The sequence below is a fragment of the Balaenoptera physalus genome, assembly GCF_965194825.1.
Source record: "Balaenoptera physalus genome assembly, chromosome: 20".
NCBI classification, from domain to species: domain Eukaryota; kingdom Metazoa; phylum Chordata; class Mammalia; order Artiodactyla; family Balaenopteridae; genus Balaenoptera; species Balaenoptera physalus.
In genome coordinates, this window is record NC_138901.1 from 33,498,106 (window position 1) to 33,514,823 (window position 16,718).

The 16,718-nt window shown below is 36.6% G+C and overlaps 1 pseudogene across 1 annotated transcript; it reads left to right on the forward strand.

The window, feature by feature from the left end:
* Positions 1-15,544: 15,544 nt before the first annotated feature.
* Positions 15,545-16,418, forward strand: LOC309649907 (phosphatidylinositol transfer protein alpha isoform pseudogene; annotated as a pseudogene). Its single transcript has one exon. The product of its transcript is annotated as a phosphatidylinositol transfer protein alpha isoform pseudogene (transcript).
* The last annotated feature ends 300 nt before the right edge of the window (positions 16,419-16,718 follow it).

The window sequence follows — 16,718 nt, forward strand, 5'->3', positions numbered from 1 at the left end:
TTGTGATTGTGGTAAGCAAAAATCCATCTCACAAAAATCTTAAGCACAAGCTTAAGTAAACAAAGACAGTTTTTAACAAATAATTTTGAATGGATCATTAGTTTCTTATATTCCATCACTAAGAAAACCTTATACAATGTCTGACACTTAGTAGGTGCTAATTCTGTCAATGAATGAAAAAATTAGTGGATGAATGAAAATGGTCTTTAAAGAATTACTGGACCCAAACATCTGCCCTTCATTACCCTGTACTCATAGGCATATAAACACATTTTGCTTCCTTCTTCTGGGAGAGAAGCTTAGGTCCAATTCTACTTATGAGGTTTCAAGGGCTAGTTGGCCCATGGGCTAATTTTCATTGTGAGGAACATTCTAATTGCAAGCCAAGCAGCTTGAGCACTTCAGTAAGTACATATCAAACAAGCTCACACTCATGAACATCACAAGGAGAAATGTGTTTCATGGCTTATGGTCTACCAGTGGTTTTATCATTTTGCAGACTATGCTGACCACTCATTCCAGACTGGACAGTAGATGGAATGTGTAAGAGCTAATGTGTGTTTCATTGAAATTTTATGTCAATCTATTCTTTAAGTGTTCATAGTGGACCATGATCTTGAGAACCAAACAGGATTAATTTGCATGTGTATAAATTTTGCCTGACAAGTTTCTCACCATATTTTTAAAAATTTCCACCACAAAACCTCTATCATATAAACAAAAAGTTATTGAGAAACAAGAAGAATTATAATCCTGCATCCTGTGGAAAGAAAACCACATTCATAGAAAGATAGACAAAATGAAAAGGCACAGGACTATGTACCAGATGAAGGAACAAGATAAAACCCCAGAAAAACAACCAAATGAACTGGAGATAGGCAAACTTCCAGGAAAAGAATTCAGAATAATGATAGTGAAGATGATCCAGAACCTCGGGAAAAAAATGGAGGCAAAGATCAAGAAGATGCAAGAAATGTTTAACAAAGACCTAGAAGAATTAAAGAACAAACACCTAGAAGATTTAAAGAACAAACACCTAGAAGAATTAAAGAACAAACAAATAGAGATGAACAATACAATAACTGAAATGAAAAATACACTAGAAGGAATCAATAGCAGAATAACTGAGGCAGAAGAATGGATAAGTGACCTGGAAGACAGAATGGTGGAATTCACTGCCACAGAACAGAAAAAAGAATGAAAAGAAATGAAGACGGCCTAAGAGACTGCTGGTTAGAGTCGAAAACTTCCCTAACATGGGAAAGGAAATAGCCACCCAAGTACAGGAAGTGCAGAGAGTCCGAGGCAGAATAAACCCAAGAAGAAACACGCTGAGACATATAGTAATCAAACTGACAAAATTTAAAGACAAAGAAAAATTATTAAAAGCAACAGGGAAAAATGATAAATAACATACAAGTGAACTCCCGTAAGTTTAACAGCTGATTTCTCAGCAGAAAATCCACAAGCGAGAAGGGAGTAGCATGTCATATTTAAAGTGATGAAAGGGAAAATCCTACAACCAAGATTACTGTGCCAGGCAAGGATCTCATTCAGATTTGATGGAGAAATCAAAAGCTTTACAGACAAGCAACAACTAAGAGAATTCAGCACCACCAAACCAGCTCTACAATAAATGTTAAAGGAACTTCTCTAAGTGGGAAACACAAGAGAAGAAAAGGACCTACAAAAACAGACCTAAAACAATTAAGAAAATGGAAATAGGAACATACATATCAATAATTACCTTAAATGGGAATGGATTAAATGCTCCAACCAAAAGACACAGGCTCGCTGAATGGATACAATAACAAGACCCATATGTATGCTGTCTACAAGAGACCCACTTCAGACCTAGGGACATATACACTGAAAGTGAGGGGATGGAAAAAGTTAATCCATGCAAATGGAAATCAGAAGAACGCTGAAGTAGCAATACTTATATCAGATAAAATAGACTTTATTTTTAAATTTTATTTTAACTTTACTGCAGTATAATTGCTTAACAATGGTGTGTTATTTTCTGTTTTATAACAAAGTGAATCAGCTATACATATTCATATATCCCCATATCTCCTCTCTCTTGCATCTCCCTCCCACCCTCCTATCCCACCCCCCTAGGTGGTCATAAAGCACCGAGCTGATCTCCCTGTGTTATGTGGCTGCTTCCCACTAGCTATCTATTTTACATTTGGTAGTATATATAAGTCCATGCCACTCTCCTACTTCAGCCCAGCTTACCTTTGGCCCTCGCTGTGTCATCAAGTCCATTCTCTACATCTGCGTCTTTATCCCTGTCCTACCCCTAGGTTTTTCAAAACATTTTTTTTTTTTAGACTCCATATATATGTGTTAGCATATGGTATTTGTTTTTCTCTTTCTGACTTACTTCACTCTGTATGACAGACTCGAGGTCCATCCACCTCACTACAAATAACTCAATTTCGTTTCTTTTTTGGCTGAGTAATATTCCATTGTATATATGTGCCACATCTTCTTTATCCATTCATCTGTTGATGGACACTTAGGTTGCTTCCATTTCCTGGCTATTGTAAATAGAACTGCAATGAACACTATGGTACATGACTCTTTTTGAATTATGGTTTTCTTAGGGTATATGCCCAGGAGTGAGATTGCTGGGTCATGTGGTAGTTCTATTTTTAGTTTTGTAAGGAACTCCATACTCTCTCCATAGTGGCTGTATCACTTTACATTCCCACCAACAGTGCAGGAGGGTTCCCTTTTCTCCATACCTTCTCCAGCATTTAATGTTTGTAGATATTTTGATGATGGCCATTCTGATTGGTGTGAGGTGATACCTCATTGTAGTTTTGATTTGCATTTCTCTAATGATTAGTGATGCTGAGCATTCTTTCTTGTGTTTGTTGGCATTCTGTATATCTTCTTTGGAGAAATGTCTATTTAGGTCTTCTGCCCATTTTTGGATTGGGTTGTTTGTTTTTTTGGTATTGAGTTGCATGAGCTGCTTGTAAATTTTGGAGGTTAATCCTCTGTCAGTTGCTTCATTTGTAAATAATTTCTCATATTCTGAGGGTTGTCTTTCCGTCTTGTTTATGGTTTCCTTTGCTGTGTAAAAGCTTTGAAGTTTCATTAGGTTCCATTTGTTTATTATTGTTTTTATTTCCATTTCTCTAGGAGGTGAGTCAAAAAGGATCTTGCTGTGATTTATATCATAGAGTGTTCTGCCTATGTTTTCCTCTAAGACTTTGATAGTGTCTGGCCTTAGATTTAGGTCTTTAATCCATTTTGAGTTTATTTTCGTGTATGGTGTTAGGGAGTGTTCTAATTTCATTCTTTTACATGTATCTATCCAGTTTTCCCAGCACCACTTACTGAAGAGGCTGTCTTTTCCGCATTGTATATCCTTGCCTCCTTTATCAAAGATAAGGTGACCATATGTGCATGGGTGTATCTCTGGACTTTCTATCCTGTTCCATTGATCTATATTTCTGTTTTTGTGCCAGTACCATACAGTCTTGATTACTGTAGCTTTGTAGTATAGTCTGAAGTCTGTGAGCCTGATTCTTCCAGCTCCGGCTTTCTTTATCAAGATTGCTTTGGCTATTTGGGGTCTTTTGTGTTTCCATACAAATTGTAAAATTTTTTGTTCTAGTTCTGTGAAAAATGCCAGTGGTAGTTTGATAGGGATTGCATTGAATCGGTAGATTGCTTTGGGTAGTAGAGTCATTTTCACAATGTTGATTATTCCCATCCAAGAACATGGTATATCTCTCCATCAGTTTGTACCATCTTCAGTTTAATCAGTGTCTTATAGTTTTCTGCATAGAGGTCTTTTGTCTCCTTAGGCAGGTTTATGCCTAGGTACTTTATTCTTTTTGTTGCAATGGTAAATGGGAGTGTTTTCTTAATTTCACTTTCAGATTTTTCATCATTAGTGTATAGGAATGCAAGAGATTTCTGTGAATTAATTTTGTGTCCTTTACCAAATTCGTTGAAGAGCTCTAGTAGTTTTCTGGCAGCATCTTTAGGATTCTCTATGTATAGTATCATGTCATCTGTAAACAGAGACAGCTTTACTTTTCTTTTCCAATTTGGATTCCTTTTATTTCTTTCTCTTCTCTGATTGTTGTGGGTAAACTTCCAATGCTATGTTGAATAATAGCAGTGAGAGTGGACAAACTTGTCTTGTTTTTGATCTTAGTGGAAATGGTTTCAATTTTTCACCATTGAGAATGATGTTGGCTGTGGGTTTGTCATATATGGCCTTTATTCTGTTGAGGAAAGTTCTCTCTATGCCTACTTTTTGGAGGGTTTTTATCATAAATTGATGTTGAATTTTTAAATCTTTTTCTGCATCTATTGAGATGATCATATGTTTTTTCTCCTTCAATTTGTCAATATGGTTTATCACATTGATTGATTTGCATATATTGAAGAATCCTTGCATCCCAGGGATAAACCCCAGTTGATCATGGGGAATGATGCTTTTAATGTGCTTCTGGATTCTGTTTGCTAGTATTTTGTTGAGGATTTTTGTATCTATATTTGTCAGTGATATTGGCCTGTAGTTTTCTTTCTTTGTGACATCTTTGTCTGGTTTTGGTATCAGGGTGATGGTGGCTTCATAGAATGAGTTGGGGAGTGGTCCTCCCTCTGCTATGTTTTGGAAGAGTTTGAGAAGGATCGGTGTTAGCTCTTCTCTAAAGGTTTGATAGAAATCGCCTGTGAGGCTTCTGGTCCTGGACTTCTGTCTGCTGGGAAATTTTTAATCACAGTCTCAATTTCAGTGCTTGTGATTGGTCTGTTTATATTTTCTATTTCTTCCTGGTTCAATCTCAGAAGGTTGTGATTTTCTAAGAATTTGTCCATTTCTTTCAGGTTGTCCATATTATTGGCGTATAGTTACTTGTAGTAATCTTTCAAGATCCTGTGTATTTCTTCAGTGTCAGTTGTTACTTTTCCTTTTTCATTTCTAATTCATTGATTTGAGTCTTCTCCCTTTTCTTCTTGATGAGTCTGGCTAATGGTTTATCAGTTAAGTTTATCTTCTAAAAGAACCAGCTTTTAGTTTTATTGTTCTTTGCTCTAGTTTCCTCCATTTCTTTTTCATTTATTTCTGATCTGATCTTTATGATTTCTTTCCTTCTGCTAACATTGCGGTTTTTTGGTTCTTTTTTCTCTAATTGCTTTAGGTGTAAGTTTGGATTCTTTATTTGAGATATTTCTTGTTTCTTGAGGTAGTATTGTATTGCTATAAACTTCCCTCTTAGAACATTTTTTGCTGCATCCCATGGGTTTTGGGTCATGGTGTTTTCATTGTCATTTGTTTCTAGGTATTTTTTGATTACCTCTTGATTTCTTCAGTGATCTCTTGGTTATTAACTAGTGTATTGTTTAGCCTCCATATGTTTGTATTTTTTACAGATTTTTTCCTGTAATTGATATCAAGTCTCATAGCATTGTGGTCAGAAAAGATACTTGATACTATATCAATTTTCTTAAATTTATCAAGGCTTCTTCTGTGACCCAAGGTATGATTTCTCCTGGAGAATGTTCCATGAATACTGGAGAAGAAAGTGTATTCTGTTGTTTTTGGATGGAATGTCCTATAAATATCAATTAAGTCCATCTTTTTAAATTTATCATTCAAAGCTTGTGTTTCCTTGTTTATTTTCATTTTAGATGATCTGGCCATTGGTGAAAGTGGGGTGTTAAAGTTCCCTACCATGACTGTGTTATTATCAATTTCCCCTTTTATGGCTGTTAGTATTTGCCTTATATATTGAGGTTGCTCCTATGTTGAGTGCATAAATATTTACAATTGTTATATCCTCTTCTGGATTGATCCCTTCATCATTATGTTGTGTCCTTCTTTGTCTCTTGTAATGGTCTTTATTTTAAAGTCTATTTTGTCTGATATGAGAATTGCTACTCCAGCTTTCTTTTGATTTCCATTTTCGTGGAATATCATTTTCAATCCCCTCACTTTCAGTCTGTATGTGTCCCTAGGTCTGAGGTGGGTCTCTTGTAGACAGCATATATATGGGTCTTGTTTTTGTATCCATTCAGCCAGTCTATGTCTTTAGGTTGGAGCATTTAATCCATTTACATATAAGATAATTATCAATATGTATGTTCCTATTGCCATTTTCTTAATTGTTTTGGGTTTGCTTTTGTAGGTTTTTTCCTTCTTTTGTTTTTCCTGCCTAGAGAGGCCCCTTTAGGATTTGTTGTAAAGCTGGTTTGTTCGTGCTGAATTCTCTTAGCTTTTGCTTGTCTGTAAAGGTTTTAATTTCTCCATCAAATCTGACTGAGATCCTTGCTGTGTTGAGTAATCTTGGTTGTAGGTTTTTCCCTTTCATCACTTTAAATATGTCCTGCCACTCCTTTCTGGCTTACAGAGTTTCTGCTGAGAGATCAACTGTTAACCTTATGGGGATTCCCTTGTATGTTATTTGTTGTTCTTCCTTTGCTGCTTTTAATATTTTTTCTTTGTATTTAATTTCTGTTAGTTTGATTAATATGTGTCTTGGCATGTGTCTCCTTGGATTTATCCTGTATAGGACTCTCTGTGCTTCCTGGACTTGATTGACTATTTCCTTTCCCATATTAGCGAAATTTTCAACTGTAATCTCTTCAAATATTTTCTCAGTTCCTTTCTTTTTTCTTCTTCCAGACCCCTATAATTCGAATATTGGTGCATTTAATGTTGTCGCAGAAGTCTCTAAGAGTGTCCTCAATTCTTTTCATTCTTTTTTCTTTATTCTGCTCTGCAGTAATTATTTCCAATATTTTATCTTCCAGGTCAATTATCCATTCTTCTGCCTCAGTTATTTCACTTTTGATTCCTTCTAGAGAATTTTTAATTTCATGTACTGTGTTGTTTATCATTGTTGGTTTGCTCTTTAGTTCTTCTTGGTCCTTTTTAAACGTTTCTTGCATTTTCTCCAATCTATTTCCAAGATTTTGGATCATCTCTACTATCATTACTCTGAATTCTCTTTCAGGTAGACTGCCTATTTCCTCTTCATTTGTTTGGTCTGGTGGGTTTTTACTTTGCTCCTTCATCTGCTGTGTGTTTCTCTGTCTTCTCATTTTGCGTCACTTACTGTTTTGGGGGTCTCCTTTTCACAGGCTGCAGGTTCGTAGTTCCCGTTGTTTTTGGTGTTTGTCCCCAGTGGCTAAGGCTTGTTCAGTGGGTTGTGTAGTCTTCCTGGTGGAGGAGACTAGTGCCTGTGTTCTGGTGGATGATGTTGGATCTTGTCTTTCTGGTGGGCAGGACCACATCTGGTGTTGTGTTTTGGGGTGTATGTGACCTTATGAGTTTAGGCAACCTCTCTGTTAATGGATGGGGTTGTGTTCCTGTCTTGCTAGTTGTTTGGCATAGGGTTTCCAGCGTTGTAGCTTGCTCATCATTGAGTGGAGTTGGGTCTTAGCGTTGAGATGGAGATCTCTGTGAGAGCTTTCACTGTTTAATATTATGTGGAGCGGGACTTCTCTGGTGGACGAATGTCCTGAACTTGGCTCTCCCACCTCAGAGGCACAGACCTGACACCCGGCTGGAGCACCAAGACCCTGTCTGTCATGGGACTCAGAAGAAAAAGTAGAAAGAAAGAAAGAAAGAAAGAAAATAAAGTTGTTAAAAGAAAAATAAGAAATAAAATTTAAAAAAATTAAAAGTAGTAAAAAAAAAAAGAGAGAGAGAAAAAAAGAAATAAAGAAAGAAAGAAGAGAGCAACCAAACCAAATAGCAAATCCAAGAGTGATAACAAGCATTAACAACTATACAAATAAAAAAAAAATTTCAAAAACTGGACAGGCAGAACCTTAGGACAAATGGTAAAAGCAAAGCTATACAGACAAAATCACACAAAGAAGCATATATATACACACTCACAAAAGAGAAAAAGGAAAAAAATTATATATCTGTATATAAAAAAAAAGAAAAGGAGGAAGAGAACAATCATCGTCAATAAAAAAATCTACCAATGATAATAAACTCTAAGTAATAAACTAAGACAAACATAAAACCAGGAACAAATTAGATGCAGAAAGCAAATCCCAAGTCTACAGCTGCTGCCAACCCCACTGCCTCAATTTTGGGACTATTCATTGTCTATTCAGGTATTCCACAGATGCAGGGTACATCAGGTTGATTGTGGAGATTTAATCCGCTGCTCTTGAGGCTGTTGGGAGAAATTTTCCTTTCTTTTCTTTGTTCGTGCATCTCCTGGGGTTCAGCTTTGGATTTGGCCCTGCCTCTGCATGTAGGTCACCTGAGGGCATCTGTTCTTCACTCAGACAGGACAGGGTTAAAGTAGCAGCTGACTGGGGGCTCTGGCTCACTCAGGCCAGGGGGAGGGAGAGGTACAGAAGGTGAGGTGAGCCTGCGGGAGCAGAGGCTCGCCTAATGTTTCAACAGCCTGAGGCACAAAGTGTGTTCTCCCAGGGAAGTTGTCCCTGGATCACAGGACCCTGGCAATGGCAGGCTGCACAGGCTCCCAGGAGGGGAGCTGTGGATAGTGACCTGTGCTTGCACACAGGCCTCTTGGTGGCTGCAGTAGCAGCCTTAGCATCTCATGCCTGTCTCTGGTGTCCAAGGTGATAGCTGTGGCTCGCACCCATCTCTGGAGCTCGTTTAGGTGGTACTCTGAATCCACTCTCCTCATGCACCATGAAAAGATGGTCTCTTGCCTCTTAGGCAGGTCCAGACGTTTTCCCGGATGCCTTCCAGGCTAGCTGTGGTGCACTAGCCCCCTTCAGGCTGTGTTCCCCCAGCCAACCCCAGTCCTCTCCCTGGGATCTGACCTTCGAAGCCAGAACCTCAGCTCCCAGCACCCACCTGCTCCAGCAGGTGAGCAGACAAGCCTCTCAGGCTGGTGAGTGCTGGTCAGCACCAATCCTCTGTGTGGGAACCTCTCCGCTTTGCCCTCTGCACCCCTGTTTCTGCACTCTCCTCTGTGGCACTGAAGCTTCCTCTCCCCCCTGCCACTTTCCGTCTCCACCAGTGAAGGAGCTTCCTAGTGTGTGGAAACTTTTCCTCCTTCACAGCTCCCAGAGGTGCAGCTCCCATCCCTATTCTTTTGTCTCTGTCTTTCCTTTTTTCTTTTGCCCTACCCAGGTTCATGAGGGGTTTCTTGCCTTTTGGGAAGTCTGAGGTCTTCTGCCAGCATTCAGTAGGTGTACTGTAGGAGTTGTTTCACATGTAATTGTATTTCTGATGTATTTGTGGGGAAGAAGGTGATCTTCACTTCTTACTCCTCCGCCATCTTGAAGGTCTCCCCTCAGATAAAATAGACTTTAAAATAATGAATGTTACGAGACAAGGAAGGACACTACATAATGATGGAGTGATCAGTCCAAGAAGAAAATATAACAATTATACATATATATGCACCCAACATAGGAATACCTAAATACATAAGGCAAATGTTAACAGCTATAAAAGAGGAAATCGACAGTAACACCATAATACTGGGGGACTCTAACACCTCACTTACACCAATGGACAGATCATCCAGACAGAAAATTAATAAGGAAACGTAAGCTTAAATGACACAATAGACCAGATAGATTTAATTGATATTTATAGGATGTCCAATCAGAAAAACAACAGATTACACTTTCTTCTCAAGTACACATGGAACATTCTCCAGGCTAGATAACACCTTGGGTCACAAATCAAGCCTCAGTAAATTTAAGAAACTTGAAAACATATCAAGCATCTTTTCTGATCACAATGTTATCAGATTAGAAAACTATTACAGGGAAAAAGACATAAAAAAACAAACACATGGAAAGTAAACAGTACATTACTAAATAACCAAGAGATCACTGAAGAAATCAAACAGGAAATCAAAAAATACCTAGAGACAAATGACAACAAAAACACAATGATCCATAACCTAAGGGATGCAACAAAAGCAATTCTGAAGGGGCAGTTTATAGCAATAGAATCCTACATCAAGAAACAAGAAAAATCTCAAATAAACAACCTGAACTTACAACTAAAGGAACTAGAGAAAGAAGAATAAACAAAACCCAAAGTTAGTAGAAGGAAGGAAATCATAAAGATCAGAGCAGAAATAAATAAAACAAAAACAAAGAAAACAGTAGCAAAGATCAAAAACAACTAAAAGCTGTTTCTTTGAGAAGATAAACAAGCTTGATAAAACTTTACCCAGACTCATCAAGAAAAAGAGGGAGAGGACTCAAATCAATAAAATTAGAAATGAAAAAGGAGACGTTACAACAGAAATCACAGAAATACAAAGCATCATAAGAGACTACTACAAGCAACTCTATGTCAATAAAATGGACAACCTGGAAGAAATGGACAAATACTTAGAAAGGTATAACCTTCCAAGACTGAACCAGGAAGAAATAGAAAATACGAACAGACCAATTGCAAGTAATGAAATTGAAACTGTGATTAAAATCTTCCAACAAACAAAAGTCCAGGACCAGATGGCTTCACAGGTGAATTCTATCAAACATTTAGAGAAGAGCTAACACTTATCCTTCTCAAACTCTTCCAAAAATTCACAGAGGAAGGAACACTCCCAAGCTCATTCTACGAGGATACCATCACCTGGATACCAAAATTAGTCAAAGGTACTACAAAAAAAGAAAATTAGAGACCAATATCACTGATGAATATAGATGCAAAAATCCTCAACAAAATACTAGCAAACAGAATCCAACAACACATTAAAAGGATCATACATTATGATCAACTGGGATTTATCCCAGGGATGCAAGGATTCTTCAATATACGCCAATCAATCAATGTTACACCATATTAACAAATTGAAGAATAAAAACCATATGATCATCTCAATACATTCAGAAAAAGCTTTTGACAAAATTCAACACTGATTTATGAGAAAAACTTTCCAGAAAGTGGGCATAGAGGGAACCTACCTTAACATAATAAAGGCCATATACAACAAACCCACAGCAAACATCATTCTCAATGGTGAAAAACTGAAAGCATTTCCTCTAAGACCAGGAACAAGACAAGAATGTCCATGCTCACCACTTTTATTCAACATAGTTTTCAAAGTCTTACAAACAGCAATCAGAGAAGAAAAAGAAATAAAAGGAATCCAAACTAGAAAAGAAGTAAAACTGTCAGTGTTTGCAGATGACATGATACTACACAAAGATAATCCTAAAGATGCCACCAGAAAACTACTAGAGCTAATCAATGAATTTGGTAAAGTTGCAGGATACAAAATCAGTATATAGAAATCCCTTGCATTCCTATACACTAACAATGAAAGATCTGAAAGAGAAATTAGGGAAACAATCCCATTCACCATTGCAACAAAATGAATAAAATTCCTAGGAATAAACCTACCTAAGGAGACAAAAGACATGTACTCAGAAAACTATAAGACACTGATGAAAGAAATCAAAGAAGACACAAACAGATGGAGAGATATACCATGTTGTTAGATTGGAAGAGTCAATATTGTGAAAATGACTATACTACCCAAAGCAATCTACAGATTCAATGCAATCCCTATCAAACTACTAATGGCATTTTTTACAGAACTGGAACAAAAAACCTTAAAATTTGTATGGAGACACAAAAGACCCCAAATAGCCAAAGCAATCTTGAGGGAAATAAACAGAGCTTGAGGAATCAGACTCCCTGTCTTCAGACTATACTACAAAGCTACAGTAATCAAGACATATGGTATTCACATAAAAACAGAAATATAGACCAATGGAACAGGATAGAAAGCCCAGAAATAAACTGACACACCTATGATCAACTAATCTATGACAAAGGAGGCAGGGATATACAATGAAGAAAAGACAGTCTCTTCAATAAGTGGTGATGGGAAAACTGGACAGCTACACGTAAAAGAATGAAATTAGAACACTCCCTAACACCATACACAAACATAAACTCAAAATGGATTAAAGCCCTAAATGTCAGCCCAGACATATAAAAACCTTAGAGGAAAACGTAAGAACACTCTTTGACATAAATCACAGCAAGATCTTTTTTGATCCACCTCCTAGAGTAAAGGAAATAAAATAAAAAATAAACAAATGGAACCTAATGAAACTTAAAAGCTTTTGCACAGCAAAGGAAACTATAAAGAAAATGAAAAGACAACTTTCAGAACGGGACAAAATATTTGCAAATAAAGCAACTGACAAAGGATTAATCTCCAAAATATACAAAGAACTCATGCAGCTAAATATAAAAAAAAAATCAACAACCGAATCAAAAAAGCGGGTGGAAGACCTAAATAGACATTTCTCCAAAGAAAACATTCTGATGGCCAAAAAGCATATGAAAGATGCTCAACATCACTAATTATTACAGCAATGCAAATCATACCTACAATGACATATCACATCACAACAGTCCGAATGGCCATCAAAATATCTACAAACAATAAATGTTGGAGATAGTGTGGAGAGAAAGGAACCCTCCTACACTGTTGGTGGGAATGTAAATTGATACAGCCACTATGGAGAATGGTATGGAGGTTCCTTAAAAACTAAAAATAAAATTACTATATGACTCAGCAATCCCACTACTGAGCATATACCCAGATAAAACCATAATTCAAAAAGGCATATGCACCCCAATATTCATTGCAGCACTATTTACAATAGCTATGTTATGGAAGCAACCTAAATGCCCATCAACAGATGAATAGATAAAGATGATGTGGTACATATATACAATGGAATATTACTCAGCCATAAAAAGGAATGAAATTGGGTCATTTGTAGAGATGTGTATGGACATAGAGTCTGTCATACAGAGTGAAGTAAGTCAGAAAGAGAAAAACAAATATCATATATTAATGCATATATGTGGAATCTAGAAAAATGGTACAGATGAACCGGTTTGCAGGCAGAGGTAGAGATACAGATGTGGAGAACAGACATGTGGATGCTGCAAGGGGAAAGTGGGGCATGGGTGGTGGGATGAATTGGGAGATTGGGATTGTCATGTATACACTGATATGTATAAAATAGATAAATATTAAGCACCTGCTATATAAAAATAAAATAAAATTCAAAAAAAAGTTATTGAGTTAAATAGGTGAAAACCAGGACAATGAAAATATCAATCAAAGTTTTTGCCTGGGGCAATGCCATTATATACCATTCTAAAATTTCTTTAGCAAACATGGTTAGGAATATCTAAGATAAACTACTAAGGTAATGAATAATAAAGAAGAGTCTTGGGAGATATATTAAGCTGTAAAGTAAATCATTGTCTCATTTTAACAGCATATACAAATGACCTTAAAGTCATGAGACTATTTCAATAGGTCACAAGAGCAAAACAGTCTCAAAAATTTACACACATATTATTTACCATGTAGTGGGACCCCAAGAGATTACTGTGCTATTGTTGAAAACAGCACATTGTTCTAGTTTCAGGCTTGCTGAAGGGTACCATATCATAAGACCTACCATAATAAAACATAAACCATGTTGGAAGCCTGGTGCTTTCAACACTTTAATTTAATTTTCACAAAATTATGCAAATTAAGAATCAATATGCTCAGGTATTTTCTGATGAGAAAACTGAGGTTCAGAAAGTTTCATTAGTTTGCCTGCTATGGTAAAGGTGCTCATCAAGCATAGCCAGCAGTCAAGCAGTCAGATGCAGCAATCATGAATTCTTTAATTTTTTTCTTTCCTAGGCTATACAAACCTTGACAGTGGGAAGAAACTATACTGTTTCCTTTGGGGAAACATAGAATGATTAATTGTACTATTTGAATTTCAACTGTAAAAGTGTTGCACCTCATCTTTGAATGGGAACCTAGAGACCTAAGAGCAGAATTCCCAAAATGAGCCTTTCTGCCCAGTAGCTAGTTTCAATACTCTCCTTCTGTTTACTTAGGGAAGGTACCTCTCAGTATATTTGCTGACTGTTCTTTCTAAGTGAAGACACTTAGGAAGGATATAATGGCCTCATGGGTAAAAATCATAAAATGAAATACACCAAGCCATGTACATTTTACTACATTAAATCAAAAACACACCATCTACTACAATCCACCCAGTAAACAAAAAGCAAGCAAGAAAAATGCTAAGCAAATATTTTTAACAAGAAAATAGGTTTTTTGGTTCTATAATGTTTATAAAATTAATAAATGTTTATTGTATAAATTTGCATAATAAAGGAAAAAACACAAACTTACACAAAACTCACCTAAAACACTAGCTAGAAATAAGCATTATTTTAATTTTACTAAAGTCTTCAATTTTTCAAAAATATGAGATTATACTATATATGCTTTTTGTAATTTGTTTTTTAATTGCTAATATAAATTGAGAATTTTTCTTCTTATTACATATTCTTCTAAAGAATTATTTCTAACGTTTGCCTATTAAAGTATTATATGTAGAGTGTAATTTAACCAATTCTTATTATTAGTCATTGTGATAACTAATATTTCATGAAATGTCATGAAATTAAAACTCTGATAAACAAATTTTTCATAAATGTTAGATGAGGAATTCATTGTCAAAAGTGTTGAAGTACTTTTTGAAAGAGTTGTGACATATTTTATCAGATACATAATAACTTCCAGACTCTCTAAAAAAATGCCTGTTGCAGTGCATAAGTATGTTAACCTATAGCCTTGCCAGTACTAAATATTTTCATTAAAATAGTTTTGAAAAGGTGACAGCTGAAAATTCTACCTAATGTTGAATACTTTATATTTATTTAACATTGAGCTTATTATGTATATTTGTATAAAAACACATTTATTTTTATTGGCCATTTTTAAAATTTTTCCTTTGAAATTTTCCTTTTTTTCTTAATAGGAATGTTTATCTTTTTATACAGATTCAAAGAGCTACTTATATATTAGAACTAATACTCCTTGGATTGTCATTATATTGCAAATATTTTCTCCAGCTTTTTTTTTTCCATTTTATTTGGCTTTTATGTACTAATGCATGATTTTCTCCCTTGCTTTAAATCTTAATTTTTTTTTTTTTGTTTTACTATGATACACAAACACACATGAACACACAAATTTACAGAGAAGTGGAAAAAACATTGCAATATGTTAGTGTCCACAGTATTAGCCTAAAGTTATCCATAACACACCCTTATTATTATTTTAATGTCTGTAAAATGTGTAGTAATGTCATCTCTCTTATTCCTATAATTGATGACTTGTGTTTTCTCTCCCTTTTGTTTTCTCCTGATCAGTCTGGCTTTGGGGTTTCATCAATTTTATTGCTCTTATCAAAGAATTGTCTTTGGTTTCAAAAAGAAAGCACTAGAAAAAACATTAATGGATTAATAATATATGTAATATAATGCAAAAAAAAAAAAAAGACACAACTGCACCACATACAAAATAATAGCACAGTTCTGTAAAAATTACCTGGGCTTGTTTTTAAAAGAAATAAATGGCGGGATGGGATGAGGCCGGGGCAGCAGGAGCCGGTGCGGTGACAGCAGAGAGAGCTGCGGGGACAGCAGACCACGATGAAGTCACACAGGCAGCAGTCCGGGCCACGAGGAGAGGGGCTGCCAAGAAGCCGTGGGAGGCTGGGCAGGCAGTGGGCAACGCTCGAGCTGGGAAGCAACATGGTGCTGTTCAAGGAGTATGGAGTCATCCTACCTGCATCTGTAGAAGAGTGTCATGTAGGGCAGCTGTATTCTGTGGCAGAGGCCAGGGAAAATGGGAATGGGTGGTGGTGAAAGTGTGGAGGTCCTGATGAACGAGCCCTATGAAAAGAACAGTGAGAAAGGCCAGTACACGCACAAGATCTACCACTTACAAGGCAAAGTGCCCACATTTTTTCGAATGCTGGCCCCAGATGAAGCCCTGGATATATATGAAAAATCATGGAATGACTACTTTTATTGCAAAACTGTTATTACAAATGAGTACATGAAAGAAGGCTTTCTGATTAGAATGGAAACCTGGCATAAACCAGATCTTGGCACCCAGGGAAATGTGCATAAACTGGAGCCTGAGGCATGGAAACATGTGGAAGCCATATATATAGACATTGCAGATCAAAGTGAAGTACTTAGACAGCATTAAAAGGCAGAGGAAGATCCAGAAAATTTTAAATCTATCAAAACAGGCTGAGGACCCTTGACTCCAATTGGAAGCAAGAACTTGTAAATCAGAAAGACTGCCCATACTTGTGTGCATATAAACTGGATACTGTCAAGTTCAAGGGGTGGGGCCTACAGAACAAAGTGGAAAACTTTATACATAAGCAAGAGAGGCATCTGTTTACAAACTTCCACAGGCAGCTATTCTGTTGGATCAATAACTGGGTTGACCTGACTATGGAGAACATTTGATGGATGGAAGAAGGGACAAAGAGACAGCTGGATGAGATGACAAAGAAAGACCCAGTGAAAGGAATGATAGAAGATGACTAAAGCCATCCTTCCCTTTTCTGAACTTTTTACAAGACAGTTGTCAATAGGAAGGGCCAGCAGCTCCACCCTCCCAAATGACAGGGCATCCACAGACACAGCCTTTCTGTGTCCATTCTTCAGGCAACTTTCAATCCCTTACTGTAGCTAATTCCAGATGCCTTTTAATATTGTGAACAAAGAGGCTGTCTGATTTTTTTTCTAATTTTTGAATTTTATTTTATTTATTTTTTTATACAGCAGGTCCTTATTAGTCATCAATTTTATACACGTCAATCCCAATCGCCCAATTCATCACCCCACCACCCCCACCCCACTGCTGCTT